Source organism: Mastomys coucha, unplaced genomic scaffold (assembly GCF_008632895.1).
Source record: "Mastomys coucha isolate ucsf_1 unplaced genomic scaffold, UCSF_Mcou_1 pScaffold12, whole genome shotgun sequence".
Classification (NCBI taxonomy): domain Eukaryota; kingdom Metazoa; phylum Chordata; class Mammalia; order Rodentia; family Muridae; genus Mastomys; species Mastomys coucha.
This window is the reverse complement of record NW_022196894.1, coordinates 42,076,387-42,097,831: the sequence shown is the minus strand read 5'-3', so window position 1 is coordinate 42,097,831 and position 21,445 is coordinate 42,076,387. Positions and strand designations below refer to the sequence as shown.

The 21,445-nt window shown below is 41.3% G+C and overlaps 1 protein-coding gene and 1 long non-coding RNA gene across 3 annotated transcripts in view; one reads left to right on the top strand and one right to left on the bottom strand.

Moving 5' to 3' along the window:
- Positions 1–21,445, top strand: part of Sidt1 (SID1 transmembrane family member 1) — a 97,406-nt gene that overhangs the window by 5,150 nt on the left and 70,811 nt on the right. The gene's annotated exons all lie outside the window — the stretch shown is intronic.
- LOC116085939 lies at positions 11,548–15,833 on the bottom strand. The gene is made up of 3 exons (XR_004116757.1): positions 15,758–15,833; positions 13,670–13,812; positions 11,548–11,636 (listed from the first exon to the last, which is right to left on the bottom strand). It is a non-coding gene; the product is annotated as an uncharacterized LOC116085939 (long non-coding RNA).

Below are 21,445 nucleotides of genomic sequence, written 5' to 3'. Positions count from 1 at the left end.
TTCCCTCGGACTCTTTAGTCCCCAGTCATCCTTTCCTACTTCCATATGGTGTGTTCTGTTACCCCACTTTCTTTACAATCTCTTTTTCTCTTTCTCTTTTATGGTCACTGTCAAAAGAATGAGCCATGGTGAACAATCTCTGGGAGAACTGTGAGAGCTTCCAGGTAAAAAATCATTGTTCACCATGGGGCATTCTTTTGATGGTGATCTGACACCTTTATACTTTTATGAACTATACCTACACCCACATTCAAATAAGTACACATATAAAAACTAAAATCTTGGACATGTGTATGAAAAGATATTGCAGTTTTTGTCTTTCTGGAGCTAAGTTTCTTTACTTAATGTAATAGTTTCCAGCTCCACCCATTTTTCTGCAAGTTTCATAATTTCATTTTTTTTCCTTACCTCCAAATAAAATTTCATTGTGTATATGTATTACACGTTCCTTGGTGATTGCTCTGTTGATGAACATCTACTCCGATTCCATTTCCTTATTGTGAGCAGAGCATCTGTGACCTTGGATATGCAAGAATCTCTGCCTACGAGATAGAGTTCTTTGGATATATTCCTGGGAGCCGTGTAATTGGGCCCTATGATAGCTCTATTTGTATTTTTTTGAGAAGTCTCCTTACTGATCTCCATAATGGCTGCCCAGTTTATAGTCACAGCAACAGTGAATAAGCGTTCCTCTCTCTCCTACTCTTTCCAACCTTCTTGTTCTCCTATTCTTAACAGTAATTCTGACTCCAGTGAAATGGAATCTTAACCTCTGTTTAGAATTGCATTTCTCTGATGGTTGAGGACATTGAATAATTTATTGCTCATTTTTGTTTTTTCTTCGAGAAGTGTCTATTGGTTCATAGTCCATTTATTGACTGGCAGGGGTCGTTTTGTGTTTAAAACTTAACTCTTTGTATGTTCTGCATGCTAACACATCCCCTTCCCAAGCTCAAGTATGGATGGCAAATATTTCCCTCTGTCCTGTTACTCTTCTCATAGTTTCCTTTGCTGTACAAAACCTTTTTAATTTAATGCAGTCTGGTTTGTTGATTCTTAGGGTTATTTGCTGTTACTGGAGTCCTGTTTAAAAAGGTTTTGCCTACGCCTATATCTGGAAGTGTTTTCTCTATATTTTCCTTGAGCAGTTTTATGGTTTGATTTTTGGTGAGTGGTGTGAACATGATTTCATTCCTCTGCAGATAGATAGATAATCCAGTTTTTACTAACTTGTTGACCACGCTGTCATTTTTTTCAATGTATGTTTTTAACACCTTTTCTAACATTAGTAGCCATAAGATGTGCAGGTTCACATCTGGATTTTCTCCTATGTCCTATTGGTCTACATCTATCTTTTTGTTTGAGTACTATGCTGGCTTTGGTCACTATGGCTCTGTAGTATAATTTGAGATCAGGTATTCTGGTTTGGGTAATGTAATTTTCACAAAGTTACTTCTGCTATTGTAGGAGCACAGACTATCTTATGCCCAGTGTCATCTTCAATTTATTTTTTCAGTTTCTTACTTTCTGGGATAGGGAGAATTTAGAAATGCTTTTATTTTTTTAATCTAATTTTAAATTTTTTTGAAAAATTTATGTAAAAGTACATAATGTACATAATTTCCAACCCTCCCTTTACCCCTAGAACTAAGCCCATGCATCCCTCGCTTCCCCTCAAATTCATTACTTCAATTATTATTGGGGTGTGTGTGTGTGTGTGTGTGTGTGTGTGTGTGTGTGTGTAGGGCTCAACCTTGGAGAAGACTAATTCTCCTTTCCTCAGCAGTCATTACTTGTCTACAGCTCTCCATCATCAGGGGACCTTATGAGATTTCCTCTGTAGTACCAAGGAAGTATTTGTGAACCCGGAAAGACCAGTCAAGAGCCGATCACACCAGGGTCTTTATTTGAGCTAGCTCAGGCTTAACTCACAGGCTCCCTGATGAAAAGCCCTGAATATTTATCAAGACAAGGTTTTGTAGAAAGCAGCAATCGAGGGGTGAGTAACCTGGCAAGCATCTAATTGGTGTGCCTACTGTGGCCTTTAGCATAGTTGGCTGGTGCAGGAAGCCAAACCATAAACTTAACTTCTGATTTCTCCCTAATTGGTGGTGGTTAGGCAGGGGGTGGACTTGTTGGGGGTTAACTTGGAATCTTGAGCTAATTGCTGGATTTGTTGGGGGACGTTAACCTGCAGACATGGGTCTTGTTGGGGTTAGCATAGAAACTGGTTTTGCTGGGGATAGGGGTGGGAGGTAACTTGGAAACTGATGCTAGGCACTGGCCTGTTAGCTTGAGTTCAAACTTAGGTCAGGTTCTCTAAAATGGAGCCCGAACCCAAAATTTGGTCTCTTACCTCCATCCGTGTTGTCATTGTGCTGGTCTTATTCAGGTGACTGTACTTTAAAGGTCTCATGGCTTCAGCTCCCTTGTTGTATAGAAGACACTACCTCAGGGGAGCCATTGGGATTCTTTGCCTCCTTTTCCCTGATGCCCCTTGGCCCTTAGGTACAGGGGTTGTGTTGTAGATATATCAATTAGTGTTGGGCATCTCATATAGTCAGTTGTTTTGTGCCTTTTGACCAGCTGTGGCTTTTGTAACGGCCTCCATCTGCTGGAAGATGGAGCTTCTTCAATGAGCCATGAGAACTACATTTATCCACCAGTGTAAGGATAAATATTTATAATACAGTAAGAAATTACACTGGTTTGGCAAAGCGGCAGTAGAGAGTTCTCCTCTAGGGTCCATGATCTCACCAGGCACAGGTAGTTGTCTAGGCTTACTGTCTCGAGCATAATTATCTCCTATTGAGTGACCATTAAGTCCCATTAAAAGCCATTGATAACCCCAAGGTTTATGTACCACTACTGTACCCTTGGGAGCATCTTATAGTGCTTGTCATTATTGTGGTTCATGGGCTTAACAGCTGGGTAGAACTATAGATTCCTCTCTACCCTAGCAGCTAAGATAACACCTTCTGACGCCATAGAGCTATTCCATCTCAGGGAGATGGCTTCTAGGTCAGATCCATCTGGATTCCTCCAAGTCACGTGTCCAAAGTATGTGATGTCTTCAGGATTAGGATCTTACCTTCAAATTCTGGGAGGCAACCAAGGACAACAGCAATAGCTTGTATTATTTGGAGAGAGTCTTCAAGTTCCCTGACCAACAACTGGAAGAAAAGTTTCCCATGCCAGGCACTGGGGTTTTGTTAGGTAGTCCATCACTCTTGGGTTGGGGGCATTATTGACTCAAGTAGCATAACTTTACTAAAACTACATACAGTGCATGTGTATATGTATGTGCGTGTATATGTGTGTGTGCGTGTGCGTGTGTATGTGCATGTGTGTGTGTGTGTGTATGTGTGTGTGTATGTGTGTGTATAGAGGTCTTTCACATTCTTATTTAGGTTTATTCTTAGGTATTTTTAAAGCTGTTGCAAATGGGCTGGGGGCAGTGGTGGCGCACGCCTTTAATCCCAGCACTTGGGAGGCAGAGGCAGACAGATTTCTGAGTTCGAGCCCAGCCTGGTCTACAGAGTTAGTTCCAGGACAGCCAGGACTACACAGAGAAACCCAGTCTCAACAAAACAAAACAAAACAAAACAAAAAAGGCTGTTGCAAATGGGATTTTTTTTCCTAATTTTTCTCTGCCAGTTTGTTATGGCATATAGAAAAGCTACCATTTGATTTTTTGATGATGATTTTGTTTCCTTCAGTTTTACAGAAACTGTTCCAAAAGCTTTCTCTTTCTTTCTAAGTATAAAATTACACTGCATATCTCTATTGTAAATAGAGATAATTTGATTTTTTTTTCTATTGTGTACCCTTCTTTTTGTCTTCCTCTTCTCTAGACAGGACTTCAAGTACTATATTGAATAAGAGGGAAAACAGTAGCCACCCTTTTGTAGATCTATATTTTAAAGAAACTTTTCTTATTTTTTTCCAGTTTAGTATGACTTTGCCCATTAATCTTTTGGTGGTATATATATATATATATATATATATATATATATATATATATTATAAGCTGTCCTCTGAGTTCCACACAGATGTCATGACACATATGAACCTCACTCACACAATCTTACACATACATGTGTACACACATATGCACACACGCACACATGCACATGTACACATACACAAGTTTTGAAGAAAAACATTTTTTTAAATCCTTAATGTAACTTGGCAATTTTTTTTCTTGTCATTATTCCCTAAACCACACAACATCACTTTTTACCCAGCATTTGTATCCCATTGGCTAGTATGAGTAATGTGATTTAAAGAATGCATAGGATGCACATAAGCTGTAGGAAAACACTGTGCATAAGGCACTCAAGCATCTGCAGAATTGGTATCCCTGGGTGTCTCTGTAACAATCGCAAGGATGCTAACATACAATCACACCACACCTGGAAAGTGACTTAGAAGAGTTAAAAGCTTGGATGCGGAGGTCTGAGTTCTCCCTGTTTTGTAAAGAGCCAGAACATGTGAGTTCATTGCATACTGAGGCCCAGAGATCTCCTTTGCTGTCTTCCCAAAGCTTCCTTCGAAACAGGACCACTGCCTGTTGGAGGGAGGAATATCTCATTAACACATTATCTGAATGAACAGCCCTGCAACAGTGCATACACTGGCAGATCTGGTGACTGGTCAGGGCCTGCTTCCTAGCTTGCAGCTAGCTACTGTCTTACTGTATTCACAAAGGGTCAAGCAAGAGTGGAGAGAGAGAGAGAGAGAGAGAGAGAGAGAGAGAGAGAGAGAGAGAGAGAGAGAGAGAGACTCATTGGAAGCAAGGTCTCAAGATGTTTTCTTATAAAGGCACCAATCTCATCCCTATGACCTAGTTACTTCCCTAAGGCCCAATTTCAGACATCATTTGAGAAGATTAGGATTCACCCTGTGAAGAATGGGGGTGAGGTGTGAGACACAAGCATTCAGTCTGCAGAAATCACCTCTAACATTCCTCTCTTTAACTGTGAAAATGACATCAGTCAGTCATGAGGGTCCTTGAGAGCTGAGATCGCTTCGCATATGGGACTGATATTATGGGGCAGCGGGGGGGGGGGGGGGGGGGGGGGGGGCAGGTGCAGCACAGCCTGATTACACGCTGCACTGTGGAGTGGATTCTGTAAGTTTGTGCTGTTAACGCAGAGACATGGAGCTGGGGTGGCTAGTCTGAACTGATACTATATAAAGTACACACCAGATTTCAGAGACCAGATAAGAACAATATCAAATGTTTTGCTGATTCTCTTTTTGTGCATGTGTATTTAAATGATACTATCTTTAGATAATTAAGATTGAGTTGTTTTTGCAAAATTTATTTCACCTATCTGGTTTTGCCTTTTCAACCTAACTACTACTAGAAGCTTTTTAAACAAGAATGTAGCTCATATTTATTTATTTATTTATTTTTTATTTATTTATTTATTTATTTGTTCACTTTACATCCCGATCGCAGCCCCCTCTCCTCCTAGTCTCCCCTCACACAGCCACTCCCCCAACCCCTCATGTAGCTCCTATTCTACTTCTATTGGACATCACCGCACCATGAACTACTATGTTTTAGAGACATCCTACATCCCACATACAGTTCAGTTGGAGAAAGCTGAGCTTTAAAGGGTCGTGTTAAGTAAGCAGAAAGAAGGGGAAAGGCACTTTGGACATGGACAAGAAACCTGATTTCTTTTCCGGCAAGATTCTTTATCATGAGCTGTAGGCTGTAACGAGTAGTTTCTCACTGGCTGTTTGATGAGCTTACGCTGCTCATCAAAACAGGAGCAAATGCTTCGTTCTTCACTTGCCAAATTCTAAAATCATGCATTGGTCCCCAGCACCCACAGTGATGCACAGTTACTGACTTTAAACATGCTTCATACATTTTAGGTCATTATTGCTTTTATTTTTATTTAAGGACAATAGCTCATTTGGAAGTGAAGGTCAACTTGAACTGGCTTTGAATAATTTTGACAGGTCTGTTTGTTTGTTGTTTTAACTTTTTTAAAAAAAGATTTGTTTGTTTGTTTGTTTGTTTGTTTATTTAATTTATATGAGTACACTCTAGCTATCTTCAGACATACCAGAAGAGGGCATCAGGTTCCATTACAGATGGTTGTCAGTCACCATGTGGTTGCTGGGAATTGAACTCAGGACCTCCGATCTTTTAACCACTGAGCTATCTCTCTAGCCCTGTTATTTTGATTTTTAAAAAGGGGGGTCTCAGCCGGGCAATGGTGGCTCATGCCTTTAATCCCAGCACTTGGAAGGCAGAGGCAGGCAGATTTCTGAGTTCGAGGCCAGCCTGGTCTATGAGTGAGTTCCAGGACAGCCAAGGCTACACAGAGAAACCCTGTCTCAAAAAAATCAAATAAAAAGGGGGGGGGGATCTCATGTTGCCCATGCTGGCTTTGAAATCAATATGTAGCCAAAGGTGACCTTGAACTACCAATCCTCCTGTCCCCACCTCCCAAGTGCTGGGATTACAAATACATGCCATGACACCTGAATGACCTCTTGCTTTCATAGAAGTTACTTCTGCTCTTAACCTGCCCTTGGGCATGCCTTCAGGACGACCAGGTTAGTAAGAGTGAGAAATCCTGCTCAAAGGCCACAGTATAAGAACTAGAGTCCCTTATTGCCAATGAACTCTGACCCCTTTTGGTGGGCAGATCTAAGGAATGCTGTATATCTGGGGTCAATATCGTCACTTCCCGTTCAGAGTTGCAAACGTGAGCAGGTTTCACCTGCTCTCATGGATGGTCTACGTCTCATTTCTTTCAGGCCCCAAATCCTGCTTCTCAACTGGATAAACTTGGTCTCACATTCACTCTCTCCTACAGTGAAAAAGCATCTGTTTTAAATAGTGGTATTAATACTACCACAAACCATAGGGCTACTAGGAACAGTCTGGCTTGTTTGTGTGGTTCCTTGTAAATAAAGCATACTGCATCATACCACTGAGCTGCTGTGCATACGGCTAACATGGTCAGTTCTGGTGAAGCAGTGCTGTTAATGTGTTAGGCTCCTTTCTTTTATCATATTTCTGAATTGGAATTTTGTCAGAATTTTCTTTGACCTGCAAAACATGCACCCATGCGGGTCTACCCTTAGTCCCTGTCCTCGTGCCTGTTTCCCTCTTCTCCTTCTCTATTGGGAGCCATGTATTAACTAATGACCTTTCATGAACTTTTATTTCTTAATTAAGAATTTATTTTGAGAACTTCATACCTAAGTACTGTTTTTACAACATCTCCAACTCCTCCCATGTCTTCCTACTCCTTTTCAATTTCCTGACCTCTTCTTTATTACATGCACACACATGCACACACACATATACAAACACATGCACACGCATGCATGCACACGTACACACGCCTAAACGCATGCACACACACATGCGCACACACACGCAGGCACGCAGGTGCACGCACATGAACATACACACACAAACACATACACACACACGTCTATATAAAAAAATACAACCTGTTGAGTCCATTTGATGTTGCTCAGTGTATGTGTTTAGGGGTGAATGGGGTAAGAAAACCTACCAGGGAGCTCCTCCCTGGAGAATACCAATTTTCCTGTCCTCAACAGCCATCAACTGCCTTCGCTCTTCATCCAGGGACAGGGCCTTGTCCAATTTTCCCCAATCATGTTGGCATGTCATGTCACTGCTATCATTATGCTGGTTTTGAGATTTCAGTGACTTTTAAAGAATCAACAAAAAAAAAAGAAAGAAAGAAAGAAAGAAAGAAAGAAAGAAAGAAAGAAAGAAAGAAAGAAAATATTCCCATTACCAGTTATCACTGAGATAATAATCGTTGAGTTTCAACCTCCAGGTCAGATATCGAGTCCCAAGTACTAGGGACCACTTAAGCATGATAAGCCTCGGTTTTGAGTTGGCAGTTAAAGGAACAAGCATTTTCCTTTTCCCCAGACTAGTTCCACTAATCCTACCGGAGGCAGCTAATGCAAGAATTCCCCAACTATTTCAAATCAATGGTTTCACTCAGTCACGCCATGGATTACTCGATCTTTAGAATTGTTTGTTTTGTTTTGTTTTGTTTTTAAATATAAGTCTCTATTAGTGGTCTCTGAAATATGGTAAACATCACATTATCTCTAGGAGATTTTAAGGCACCTGCTGTGATTTTATGCATCTCTTAAATATTTCTCAGTGGAAATATTTTTTAATTACACCTAAGTCAGGACAATAGACAAAAAAAGAAGTAACCAGTATCAGAGGACATATGAGGACATATGTCTTTATCCCTTTCACTACCTTCAAAGACCCTCTTTGCTTTATAAAATGAAACAAATGCAAAGTTTACTGTTTTCTGACTTTTTTTTTCCAATTTGGAAAGTCTTTCCACTGCTTAGAAATGGTTTTGTTTCCATCTACCTGTCTCTCTCTCTCTCTCTCTCTCTCTCTCTCTCTCTCTCTCTCTCTCTCTCTCTCTTTCTCTCTCTTTCTCTGTGTGTGTGTGTGTGTGTGTGTGTGTGTCCCTGCCCCCTACACATGCCCTGAACTTAGTTTCCAGTTCCTTTGTTCTTTCTAGCTGTCCCTCCTGCTGAGTGACACATTCTGCTGTGGGTTTGTTTGGGGTTGTTCATGGTGTTATTTCTTTACTGTTGTGATGGCCTCTTCTGACATGGCATTTTAAACATCTGAAACAATATGCAAAGATCTTCCCACTTCCTTCCCCCACTGCGGTCTCAGCTGGCTGCCTACAGCATCTCCTCTGTCCTCTCTTGCTGTGGATTTTAGTCTCAAAGACCTAAAGAGACATGCTGTTAGAAGATGCTGGCATTTCTGTCTCCTTTTCAAAGAGAACTAACCCCTCCATGTTGGCATTTCAGGTCGGATTGTCATGCAGTGCCCCAGAGTATGCTGACTAGCTCTTTTTCATGGTTTAACTCTGGAGCTAACAGAAGTTCCATGTCAACACAGCAGGAATGTGATATGAATGGTTCCAAGGCATAGCTAATGAGCTATCTGAGTTAAGGTGTCTGCATAGGAAAATATCAAACATAACACAAGACTACCAGAACAGAAGATAGAATAAGAGCCATCCTTTTCACCAGGTTTATAAAAATGTTTTTTAATCTCTGGGATGGTTTGTATATGCTTGGCCTAAGGAGTGGCACTATGAAGAGGTATGGCCTTGTTGGAGTATGTGTGGTCAATGTGGGGGTGGGCTTTAATACCCTCAACTTAGCTGCCTGGGGGGAGGGGGCAAGTCTTCTCCTAATTACCTTCAGATGAAGATGTAGAACTCTCAGCTCCTCCTGCACCATGCCTGTCTGGATGCTGCCAAGTTCTCACCTTAATGACACTGGACCTCTGAACCTGTAAGCCAGCCCCAATTAAATGTTGTCTTTATGAGAGTTGTCTTGGCCATAGTGTCTATTTACAGCAATAAAACCCTAACTAAGACAGTCAGCGTTACATTTTTCTTAGCTATTGTGAAAATAGAAAATTTCAATCTTTCCTTAATGAATTAGTTGGTTATTTAAGTGTGTGGGTGAGGTGCATGGGATTATAGTTTACTTAAAAATTAGAGGCATCAATAAGAACTTCACATTCTATTAAATCACTCATCTATGATCTTTTGGCTTAAATAAACAGGTTTCCAGAATGTGTATAAAACTCATTTACACAAAGGCAATAGATTTGTGTTTTAACAGAAAGTGTCTGGGCACTGGTGAGAGTTAGGTAAAGGTTCTTGCATCAAACTTAAGAACCTGTGCTAGCTGGGCAGTAGTGGCACATACCTTTAATACCAGCACTTGGGGAGGCAGAGACAGGCAGATTTCTGAGTTCAAGGCCAACCTGGTCTACAGAGTGAGTTCCAGTCAAGGACAGCCAGGGCTACACAGAGAAACCCTGTCTCAAAATAAAACAACAACAACACAAAACAAAAACAAACAAACAAAACAAAAGGACCTGTGCTCAATTTCAGGGGCCCACATGGTAGAAGGACAAAAATGTACTCTCAGAAGTCATCCTCTGGCTTCCATGAGCACACTATGGCATGTGCATGCCCTACGCCCAAATAAATAAATAAATAAATAAATGTGATTAGAAATGGAAAGGTATTTCATTTCTGGGGAAGTAGTGGTTTTATGCAGCAGGCGTAAGTTACATTTTAAATGCTAAGTGGCCTCTAACAGCACATATATGTAAGCCCAGGACAAAAGCAGGAGGATGCTACAAGTTTAAAGCCTGCCTGTGCTTCATTTCGTGTTCTAGGCCAGCAAGGCATGCATAGCAAGACCCTGACTCAAAAGCCCAATAAAACAACAAATTGTTAATGGTAAAAAGAACAAAAAGTATTTGCTGAAGTAATTCCTTACTTTGAGTTTCTATTCCTTCCATATAGTTGAGTGATAACACTAGACAAAAAAACCGATTCTATTAGGAGGAAGGGCACGGCAATTCTGATCTTGTACAACACTGAATAGGACATTTTTAACTGACCACTTAACCATGTGAAGCTGGCTTGAAGCTGACTTGTGTTGCAAGTGTGTCCGGAGAATGCTAAAAACAAGGCTGTCTTTACTAATATGAGAGCTACAGTAACTCACTTCCTGATCCCAGGGGCCAGAAATGGGACATTTTCTTTCTCTTTAGACGACCAGCTAGTACTCAGACCCCCGTTTTTTAAAGAACTCTCTTTTGCATCCCGCTCTCTACAGTGAGCCTCGAGGCTGTTAGAAATGACAGGGTGTACTTATGAATGCACTAACCACAGCAAAAGGTGAGGATCGCCTATGGTTTGGAAATATTCCAAGCACTTAGATAAAACACTTTATTTCTAAAACTGGTGGCAAATGAGATTATCCAGCATTATCAGGCAAATAAAATGCCTTCTCTGGGCACTTACAGTCAGTATCCTGGACCTGCAAGAATAAAAATGGAAGTTGACCCTTTCTCCCTGTCTGATAAACACACATGTTCTTTCTACTTTGCTTCTCACTGACATCTACCCTCACTTTCCACTGTTCATAACTTGGAATGATGTGTTCCATGAATGATGGCCCAATGTTGCTATAGGACTGCTCTTGTTATCCACTGACCGTCTATTCCTTACATCAATGTCCCCTCCCATCAGTCTCCCCAGTTCCATGGGCCTGAAGAAATGCTGGTGTCACACTTCACTGCTATGGTAGCATACAGAATTTTTTTAATCCCCCCCAAATCCCCTGTGTCTTGACAATTGTGTGAAAAACTGTCCCCAGGCAAAGCCTTCAGTCCTGAATTCTGTTCCCCTACAGGTTAAAGCATCTCTCTGAGAAGCAGCTCTTGCCAAGATTTCCATACTGGAGGCAGGGATTAACATGATCCCTGTGGTGGCGTTGGTTAAAATTCCACCAGCCCAATTCAGCTTTGGAAAACTATCTTTTACATTCTTGGGCCACAGTGAAGGAAGATATAAAGACCAGGCCTCCCTCCTTCCTCCCTCCCTCCCTTCCTTCCTTCCTGTGTGGCTTTGAACAAATTGATATAAGATGGGTGGACCTTACTTTCCTCAAATACAGTTATGAGTACCATGACACCCAGATCTTCACCTCCTTGGATAGTGTCACATATTAGAAGACAGATGGTGAGAGACAGTGTGCTTGACCTGTAGGACACCAAGAGAAGGAGGCAGAACCACTCTTCCTATGCCCTGGGCTCAGATGGCAGAAGAGCTCTAGGCTATTCATCAGTCATTATTGACTATCTGTTACCCACAATGGAGACAAGCTTACAAGCCCAAATGGCAAAGCAGAGGGATACATCTCAGGCAGGATCACAGTTTCCTTTTATGGCTTGGCTTCTAGGAACAGCTCATTCATCTCATTGAAAGAGCAGTTTATCCCTTGGGGCCTTCTTATTTTCTTCCACTGTCAGAATCTCAATGTTCTCTATCCAGAGCTTTTGTCTCTAAGAAAAATGCTGTATAAACCACATCCTGTTAGTTTCATTATCTATCAATAACCTGGATGTGAAAACATTTCTGTAGGCCTTCATCTTTTGGTTTATTATCAAAATGCTGTATTAGAAGTTTCAATTCCAGCATGCACAGGGAGGCTATTGAAGCATGTGTAATCGTGGGTGGGCCGGGAATACTGAACAACACAGGCAATCTGGCTGCTTGGAGATGATCATAGTTCATTCAGTAACTATTTGATTCCTTTCTGTGTGAGGCATTGTTTGGACAGCAGTGTAGATATGGTTACTATCTTTGTAAAGATGGGTGGTTTATATGCAGTGTTAGTTAAACAATCATTTAATTCACTTGGAGGTTTCTGGGGAAGAATAGTGAAGAGACTTTGGGAAGAATGTTTTCATAAAAGCCAGAAAAGTGGGGAGAGAGCAAAGCAAGAAAAAAGGTACAAATAAAGGATAGAGGTAAGGAGTACGGAGAGGAAGCATAGTGGAAGAACCAGAGGAAATCCATTTGTCTGGAGCTTGAGATGCTCGCAGGAGTGTTACAGTTGGGTTGTCCTTTGTCTTGGGGCATTGTCCTGGGAGCAATGGAGAGGCTTTGGAAGGTTTCAAATGGCATTTCCCTGTTGCCACACCACTTCTGGAGAACCACTCTTGGCTGCTCTAAGGCTGCTTTGTAGCATCCTTGAGTCCCAAGTGAAAGTGTGGGAAGGCAGAACTGACTGGCATTAACAAGAATGTATACACATGCCAAAGGAGCCTGGTGGGGGTGGGTGGGTGGTGCTGGGGCCAGGGCAGGAAAAATCCGGCACCTGTGTTCCACTCGTGCTGTAAAAGGGGATTTGCTTCTACCTGGGTCCACCACAGAGGATGCCCAAGCAAAAAATGGATGCTGGGTGCAAATGCAGCTAAGTTGTTGTATACTTGGGACCTCCTCTACGTGCAACACCAAGGTAGAACCATTGCTCTGCAGAGCACACTTGGGAAATGCTGTCTGGGTATTTTTCCTAGAAACTGATATCACAGGAAATATGTCTAGAAGACTAAAATTTGTCATGGGCTGCCTCGCCTTCCCATTCCAACCTCTATGCTTTTCCATCTCACTAGGCTTCCTCATAGGTTATACATGAGTTTCTCAGTTCCAGTGGATTCCCTCTGGCTGTAGCATCTCCAGGCTCCATTTCTACACGAGAAGCACCACATCTTCTCAACCAGCTAGATTCGCTCATCTGTGCATGGCCTTTCCCCTCATCTTATCTGTACTATCTCTTTCTTTGCCTTGCTCTTGTGAAGGAGACAAAGAGGCAAAAATAAATATTTTATGGTTAGAGTCCAAACCTAGGGACCTATTCTCTGGATTTTTTTTTATATGCTGACTAGATTGCATTACAGACAAACTCCTTCTAGAGCTATTTAAAGACCTACTTAAGTAATGCTCTGAAACTGGAACATGCTAGAAAATTATTGTTATGATTGTTTAAGAGTTGTGATATGATGGTGTTTATCGTCTTTTTATTCTACAGTAGAATTGATAGATGGATGTCATTTATAACTTTCAACAAGTGTTTGTGACTGTGAATATCACTAAGGAATTGACATCTTTGTTAGCAATATGGAGCTAACCATCTATAAGCAGCTTCCCCTTCAATGTCCGAGAGAACAATTCTTGAGACAAACCGAAGGGACCTTAGAAAGGCCACACTGAGAGCATCAACCATTTCTAACCTTGCAGTGACATCAGGGCAGAAGTGACATATCATCTTTGCTGTCTTCTCTGATTGTCCAATGAGAGTCATGTCTTTAGTTGGTTATAAGTAGAAGGCTGTGGCACCTCATCTTCCTTCCTTGACGTCTTGATCTGTCTGTGTCTGGGTCGACAGAGTCCAACAAATGTTCTAGCCTCAGCACAACCCCTGAGGACTTGTGGTAGAGCTACTTTCAGACCAATATGGCCTCCCAACCCACTGATGTCGATGGCACAGTGCTTCGTGGATTTTGTGGGAGATAAGGTTACCTAGAGTGTCAAAGGGACGGATGCATGGCCCATGCTCAGTAGCCAGATGCTTCTACTCAGTACTATCAACCCCGAGCAAGTGATACAAAGATGGGAGGAGATTTATAATGCTCTGGTGATGACAACAACACAAATGTACTTGGCAGTGACAATATCCAATAACCAGAAGGTGTCGCCAAGTTGAGCCTCTCCCTTCTCCATGATGGTTGCTACAATATCTTGCAGCTTAGTCACCTTGGTCTCCAGATGTTGTCTAGGCTTGATAACTCAGGTTCATGACTTATTCAATATCCTGTGTATATGTGCACACACACACGTGTACATGTGCATGTGGGCCCACAGGGGTGGAAGCCCAGAGTCAACATTTAATGTTTTTCTCTATCACTCTCCACCTTATTTTTTTGAGACAGGATTTCTTCTGAACCTGGAGCTCATCAGCTGGCTAGGCTGGCTGTCCTATGTGCTCAGGATCTGCTTGTCCGCACCCTCCTAACACTGTGGTTACAGATGCATGCTGGTGCGCCCAGCCTTTATGTGGGTGCTGGGTATCTAAACTCGGGTCCTTATGTTTGCATGACGATCACTTTACAGATGGAGCCATTGCCCTAGTCCAGCCCTACTAATAAGCTCTCTGCTGTGTCAGTTAGTGGCTTCTTTTCTTTATAGCTAAGAATCTTTCTTGATCCCGTGTCACCTCTTCTCCCACATCCATTTTCATTACACTTCGAAGCTACTCTGGAACTCCTCTGTCTACAAATCTCTCCAAACTTCTGTATATCTGGACTTCTTCACTGCTTGACACTCCTTATCCCTCAAGTACTTTGTTACCCAAGTAAACCCATGTTTGCCCCTTGAAACCCGTAATTCTTCCCTTTGGTAAAGGCACAGTGGAAGGAGAGGGAAGATAAACATGGGCTTCTTTTAACAAGTGGTGGACAAGAATAAAATAAAATTGTGACATTCCCATAAAGTGTTCCCAGCCAGGAAGTTAATCAAAATAGCCTTGGGTTAACACTGTCCACACAATAAGGCAGTTCATCTGGGACAGAAACAGTAGGCTATCTTTTGACAAGGCTTATCTTCATAGCTTCTCAGTGACAATCTGGAAATACTAGTTCTAAGGGATAATGCTTATGTTGGAATAACAGGCTGGACGCTCAGGCCCATGTTAGACTCACACACTCAGGATAATAAACCCTGAAGGGATGGTGACTGCCTTTATGTTCAATAGGATACAGTAGAAGGTCACGGCTGACACTGGCCATGGCCCTATAAAACGGTGAAGAAAACCTGCCATTTTCACAGTGTGACTTACTGTGGCCCCTGCTAGTAGAGATAGATGTCCAAGCAGTTCGTGTGGGAGAACAGTAACCTTAAACCTGTTTCATGTTCCAGTGAATGTGTGGAAGTCAGACACAAGCTTTTTAAATTGCATAATGAAGAGAGGTTACTGAAAGTCTGACCATGGCATTTTGAAGCTAGTTTTGCTGTTAATGAAAAGTAACAGGTGTGCTCTTGTGGGAGGTGGGAAGGTTCTGTGGAAAGATGCTGAAGAAATATTCTCAAGAACTCGAGTTACATTCTTGGATTTCAAACTAGTTACATGGTTTTGGGTTTTTGTTTTCTTGTTTTTGTTCGTTTGTATGTTTGTTGTTTGTTTTTAAATGGGGTATCTATATGAAGCCCAGAATGGCCTCAACCACTTGGCCTTCTTACTTCAGTTTTCTGAGTGCTGCGATTGCAAACACAATCCTATATAGCTTGCGCACGATTTTAGATAAGAAACTATTAATATTTACCTTGCTTTAGTCTCCTTCCTTGTCAAATGGGAAGAGGTTGGATAACTTCAAAGGTCCTTGAGTGCTTAGGTTCAAGTTCCTTTCTGTTGATTTTAAAGGATAGTCTCTGTAAGTCTCTTTTAGTGATGGACAGAGAGAGAAAATCCCCAACTGTAAGTCTAATCACATCTCCAAAGGTAAGCAGACCTAATTAATGGACGACAAAGTTGAAGAAAGGAAATAGCAGGGCATGAAATCAACACAGACACTTACTGACTATAAACAAGAAAGGAGGGGGGGAGAGAAACAGGGAGAAGAGAGGGAGGAGGAGAAAGACATTTCCCTCCTCCATCACTAGTGTTATTGAAACCCTATACCAAAATCTTACCAATTTAGAGATCAGCTCTGTAGTGATGGAGATCATTCACCAAGGCTATCAATCAAAAAGTAAGGAACAATGTATGTCTCCTGGGATGAGCGAGACAGAAAAATCTTTCCATTTTTTTTTTTAATACAATGCCTCATCCACTGCCAATCACACCCAGAGAAGAATAGGCATCATTATGGCTGACTGATCATGCTCATGAAAGATTCGAATGGCAAGAAGGATGAGAGATATACAGGCATTAAGTTACATAAGGAAAACAGACAGGGGAGTGGTAGAGCTCAGAGGTGGCGGCATCAGGATCGGAGCCTGAGGGTGGTGAGAAAGGTCCCAAGGAGCAAGTGCTGTCAGAGTGTCTTTCAGTATACGGTTATGTTTTTTTCAGCAAGTGGTGTTGGAGGAACTGGACAATGTAGGGAAAATAATCTAGAGCAGTGGTCCTCAACCTTCGTAATGCTGCAACCCTTTACTACCACCTTACAGTGTGGTGACCCCCCCAACCATAACATTATTTTCGTTGCTACTTCATAACTGTAATTTTGCTACTATTATGAATCGTAATATAAATATGCAGGATATCTGATATGTGACCCCTGTGAAAGGGTAGTTCGACCTTCCAAAGGGTTGCAGCCCAGAGATTAAGAACCGTTGATCTAGACAGAGCTCTTAATATATCTTTCATAAAAAATTAAGTTACTTGGGTCATATATTTACATGTAAAATGCAAAATTATAAAACTAGAGATAACAGAGGAGAAAATCTAGGTGACATTTGCTTTGGCGACAACTTTTTAGATATGACACCAAAGTATTAACCTCAGCAAAGGTTGATAAATGACACCCCATTAAAAATTTAAAATATATGCCCTGTATATGACATGTTGAGGACATAAAATGACAAGTCACAAGGAGGGAGAAAATATTACAAAACACATATTTACCAAAGGATTGGTATATAACGTATACAAAATCAAATAAACAAACAAAACCCTCAAAGATTAACAACAATGAATTGAAATTTTCAATTTAAGAATAGTCAAAATGTCTAAGCATAATATCTTTGAGGAGATGTCCTCAAAGAAAATAACTAGATAGACACGCTTATGAAACAATGCTCGACAGCACATGTCCTTTAGAAACTACTAATGAAAATGACGTTAGCACTCCATATCTGGTAAGTTCTGGAATTCAAAAGACATTCAGTATATGTCCTGAAGGAGTGGCGCATCTAGGGTGGCTCTTGTTCATCACTGGTGGGGGAGCACAAAATGATCACTTTGGAAGATGATGTTGACAGACCTTACAAAACTAAATATTGTCTGTCTGATCCAGCCATCACAGTCCAAATATTTAACAAAAGCTGATTGTTTGTATCTACACAAATATTTACAACAGCTTTACTCATAATTGGCCCAAATCAAGAGCAACCATTCTGCCCTTCAACGAGACCATAGAGAAGTGACTGTGGTTTATCTAGATAACAGAGTATAGTCTAGCTCTAGAAAGCCAAGAAAAATGCAGGAATCTTTAGCAATGCATGCTGCTACTCTGAAAGCCTATATGTTGTATGGTTGCGAGTGTAGATGCCAAAGTCTACCTTTGACATTTTACTAGCCTAGCTCAAGAATTAAATCAACATGACATGGATTAATAGTAGAAAAACAACACAACATCTGTCCCAACACCGGGAGTAACTGGGACCAGTGGAACCCAGGCACACAGGAACTCCATCAGCCCAGTGGCAGGGGTTGCTTCCAGTCTGTTTAGGCTGGTGCGCTAAGCAGACCTTGGGCGCAAATTCTGCAGCCAGTCCCACAACACCCAGAGGAAGCCCCATGCCCAGGCGCTCTGACATACCCAGGATCCTAGGATCTGATACCAGTGCCCTGAGCAGACTTTGGGTTCAAACTCTGCAGCGAGTCCCATAATTCCCAGAGGAAGCTGTACTCCCAGGCCCTCTAATAAGCCCAGAATAATAAGTTCTAATGATCCCAGAATCACAGGATCACAGAGACAACTTGACTCTGAAGAGTTCTGACACAACCAGGATCACAAGAAGGACAGGCCCCAGTCAGATTTAGCCAGGGCAGGTAGCACTAGAGATAACCAGATGGCAGGAGGGAAGCATAAGAACACAAGCAACAGAAACCAAGGTTACTTGGCATCATCAGAACCCAATTCTCCCACCATAGCATAGTCCTGGACACACCATCACACCAGTAAAGCAAGATTCGGGTCCAAAATCACTTCTCATGATGATGATAGAGGACTTTAAAAAGGACATAAATTAACTCTCTTAAAGAAATACAGGAGAACACAGGTAATCAGCTAGAAGCCCTTAAAGAGAAAACACAAAAATCCCTTAAAGAACTACAGGAAAACACAATCAAACAGGTGAAGGAAATAAACAAAAACATCCAGGATCTAAAAATGGAACTAGAAACAATAAAGAAATCACAAAGGGAGACAATCCTGGAGATACAAAACCTAGGAAAGAGATCAGGAGTCATAGATGCAAACATCACCAACAGAATACAAGAGATAGAAGAGAGATTCTTAGGGGCAGAAGATACCATAGAAAACATTGACACAACAGTCAAAGAAAACACAAAAAGCAAAAAGGTCCTAACCCAAAACATTCAGGAAATCCAGGACACAATGAGAAGATCAAACCTAAGGATAATAGGTATAGAAGAGAGTGAAGACTCCCAACTTAAAAGGCCAATAAATATCTTCAACAAAATTATAGAAGAATGGTGGGCGGTGGTGGCACACGCCTTTAATCCCAGCACTTGGGAGGCAGAGGCAGGCAGATTTCTGAGTTCAAGGCCAGCCTGGACTACAGAGTGAGTTCCAGGACAGCCAGGGATATACAGAGAAACCCTTTCTCGAAAAAAAAAATTACAGAAGAAAACTTCCCTAACCTAAAGAAAGTGATGCACATGAACATAAAAGAAGCCTACAGTACTCCAAATAAACTGGACCAGAAAAGAAATCCCTCCCATCATATAATAGTCAAAACACCAAATGCACTAAACAAAGAAAGAATTTTATAAGCAATAAGGGAAAAAGGTCAAGTAACAGATAAAGGCAGGCCTATCAGAATTACACCAGACTTCTCACCAGAGACTATGAAAGCTAGGAGATCCTGGGCAGATGTCATACAGACTCTAAGAGAACACAAATGCCAGCCCAGGCTATTATACCCAGCAAAATTCTCAATTACCATAGATGGAGAAACCAAGATATTCCATGACAAAACAAAATTTACACAATATCTTTCCACAAATCCAGCCCTTACAAAGGATATTAGAGGAAAAACACCAACATAAGGAGCAAAACTACACCCTAGAAGAAGCAAGAAAGTAACCTTTCAACAAACCCACACAAACATAATTCCACTTCTAACAACAAAAATAACAGGAAGTAACAATTACTTTTTCTTAATATGAAAATTAATATTACCAACTTATCATAATTCAAATTCAAAAGTATGAGAATTGGAAATTTGTTGGCTATCATCTGGTGGTCTCTTTAATTTGGTAATTGGAGAAATAGGTCCAATATTGTACAATCCATATACACTTTTTGCTTGTTTGTACCTGACAGTGTCTTGCCAGGTACCACATAGTGGTCTTGAGATCTTGCTTCTCCTATCTCAGCTTCTCTATTAGTAGTATTGTTTATTTCATGTTTTTACACTATATTATGGTTTTCAGAACAGCTTACATATTTTAAAATTATTTATACAGCCAAAAGAAACATAAACAATTAACTTGGGAGGTGGCTTATAAGAGAACAACAAAGAGTGAGACTGAATGCTTTGCTTGATGTTTGTAACGATTGTATCAATTTTGAAGAAGAGGACTTTATAAGTTACTCTTTCTCTGAGATGAATGCTTTTCAAAATCACCACATCAAATGAACCAGAATCTTACCCTCACCTACTGTCTGTGCCACCCTCCAAGCAGAACCATTGTTCATTGAAACAGTTGGTGAATGACTTTATGGATAGACAATCTTAATACACACACCATTTCTTAAATGAATGTAACCTGTTCTTTGTGGGCTGAGAATGAAGACAATCACTCAAGTCAAATAGTTTTGACCATAGAAGAAAATCTGTATCCAAAAATCGTGCCTACAATTTACTCCTTGGTACAGCAGAACTGTCAATTCTTAGCTTAGCTACTAGGGAGGTAAAATCCTTTGCTGAGGTGAGGGTCATTGAATGGAATACTCCTCAGCTATTAAAAACAAAGACATGAAATTTTCAGGCAAATGAATGGAACTAGAAAATATCCTGAGTGAGGTAACCCAGACCCATAAATGTTTATGTATTCACTTATAAGTGCACATTAGCCATAAAATACAGGATACCAAAGCTACAATCTAAGGACCCAAACAAGCTAAGTAAAAAGGAAGGAAGGCCCAAGGGAGGATGCTTTAATTTCACTCAGAAGGGGAAATGAAAGAGACATCATCGGAGGTGGATGGAGGGAGGGAACTGGGTATCAGAGAGTGTGAGAGGGGGAAATGGGGATGGGGATCAAATGTAGGGAGGCAGGGGGGAATATAGGACACGACAGGAGAAGCTCCTGGGACTCTCTGGGGGTTACCCTAGCTGAGACTCCTAACGACTGACGTTGCCACCTTCTGCAGCCAGGCCGGAGTTCCAGTGGAGGGAGGAGGACACCAATTCACCCGCAAGACCTTTGGCCCAAAACATGTGCTACCTACAAGATAACATGCCTTCTTTGTGAGAAGGTTCCCTTTGGTGTATCTCCAGCTCCTCCCAGACCTTTAGTCAGGGTCTACCCTACTGACTATTGGGAGCATGAGAGGAAAGGGAGGAGGATGGATGGGAGGACCTGAAAGCCAACAGGTAAACATCCGGTGACCATAGCAGGGTTAGCTAAACAGCTACACATTAGCAAAGGGACTATCCACAAACACTGTGTAACTGTGTTACTAGTAGAGTCTGTTTTTCAAGATCAGAGGGCATTCACTGCTGTGTTTAATAATGGAAGCCAACAGCCTCTGACTGTTTCAACCAGGGGAAGCAGCAGTCTTTAGCAAAAACAGAATCAACTTAGAATTAAACTCGCTTTTTATTCTTAATTTGCAAGAACAATGTATCGCTTCCAATTTCAAGTGTGTCCCTGATGACATAAAAGATTTAAAAAGGGGGTTTCAAAGCTTTCAGAGCTTTCAAAACATAATCTGTATACTAACAGAGGCTGAAATACTTGCATAATTCTCTCTTACCTATAATGTGATTCCCTGCTTGTAGTAAATACAGGAAGACAGGGCAGTGGTGGCACA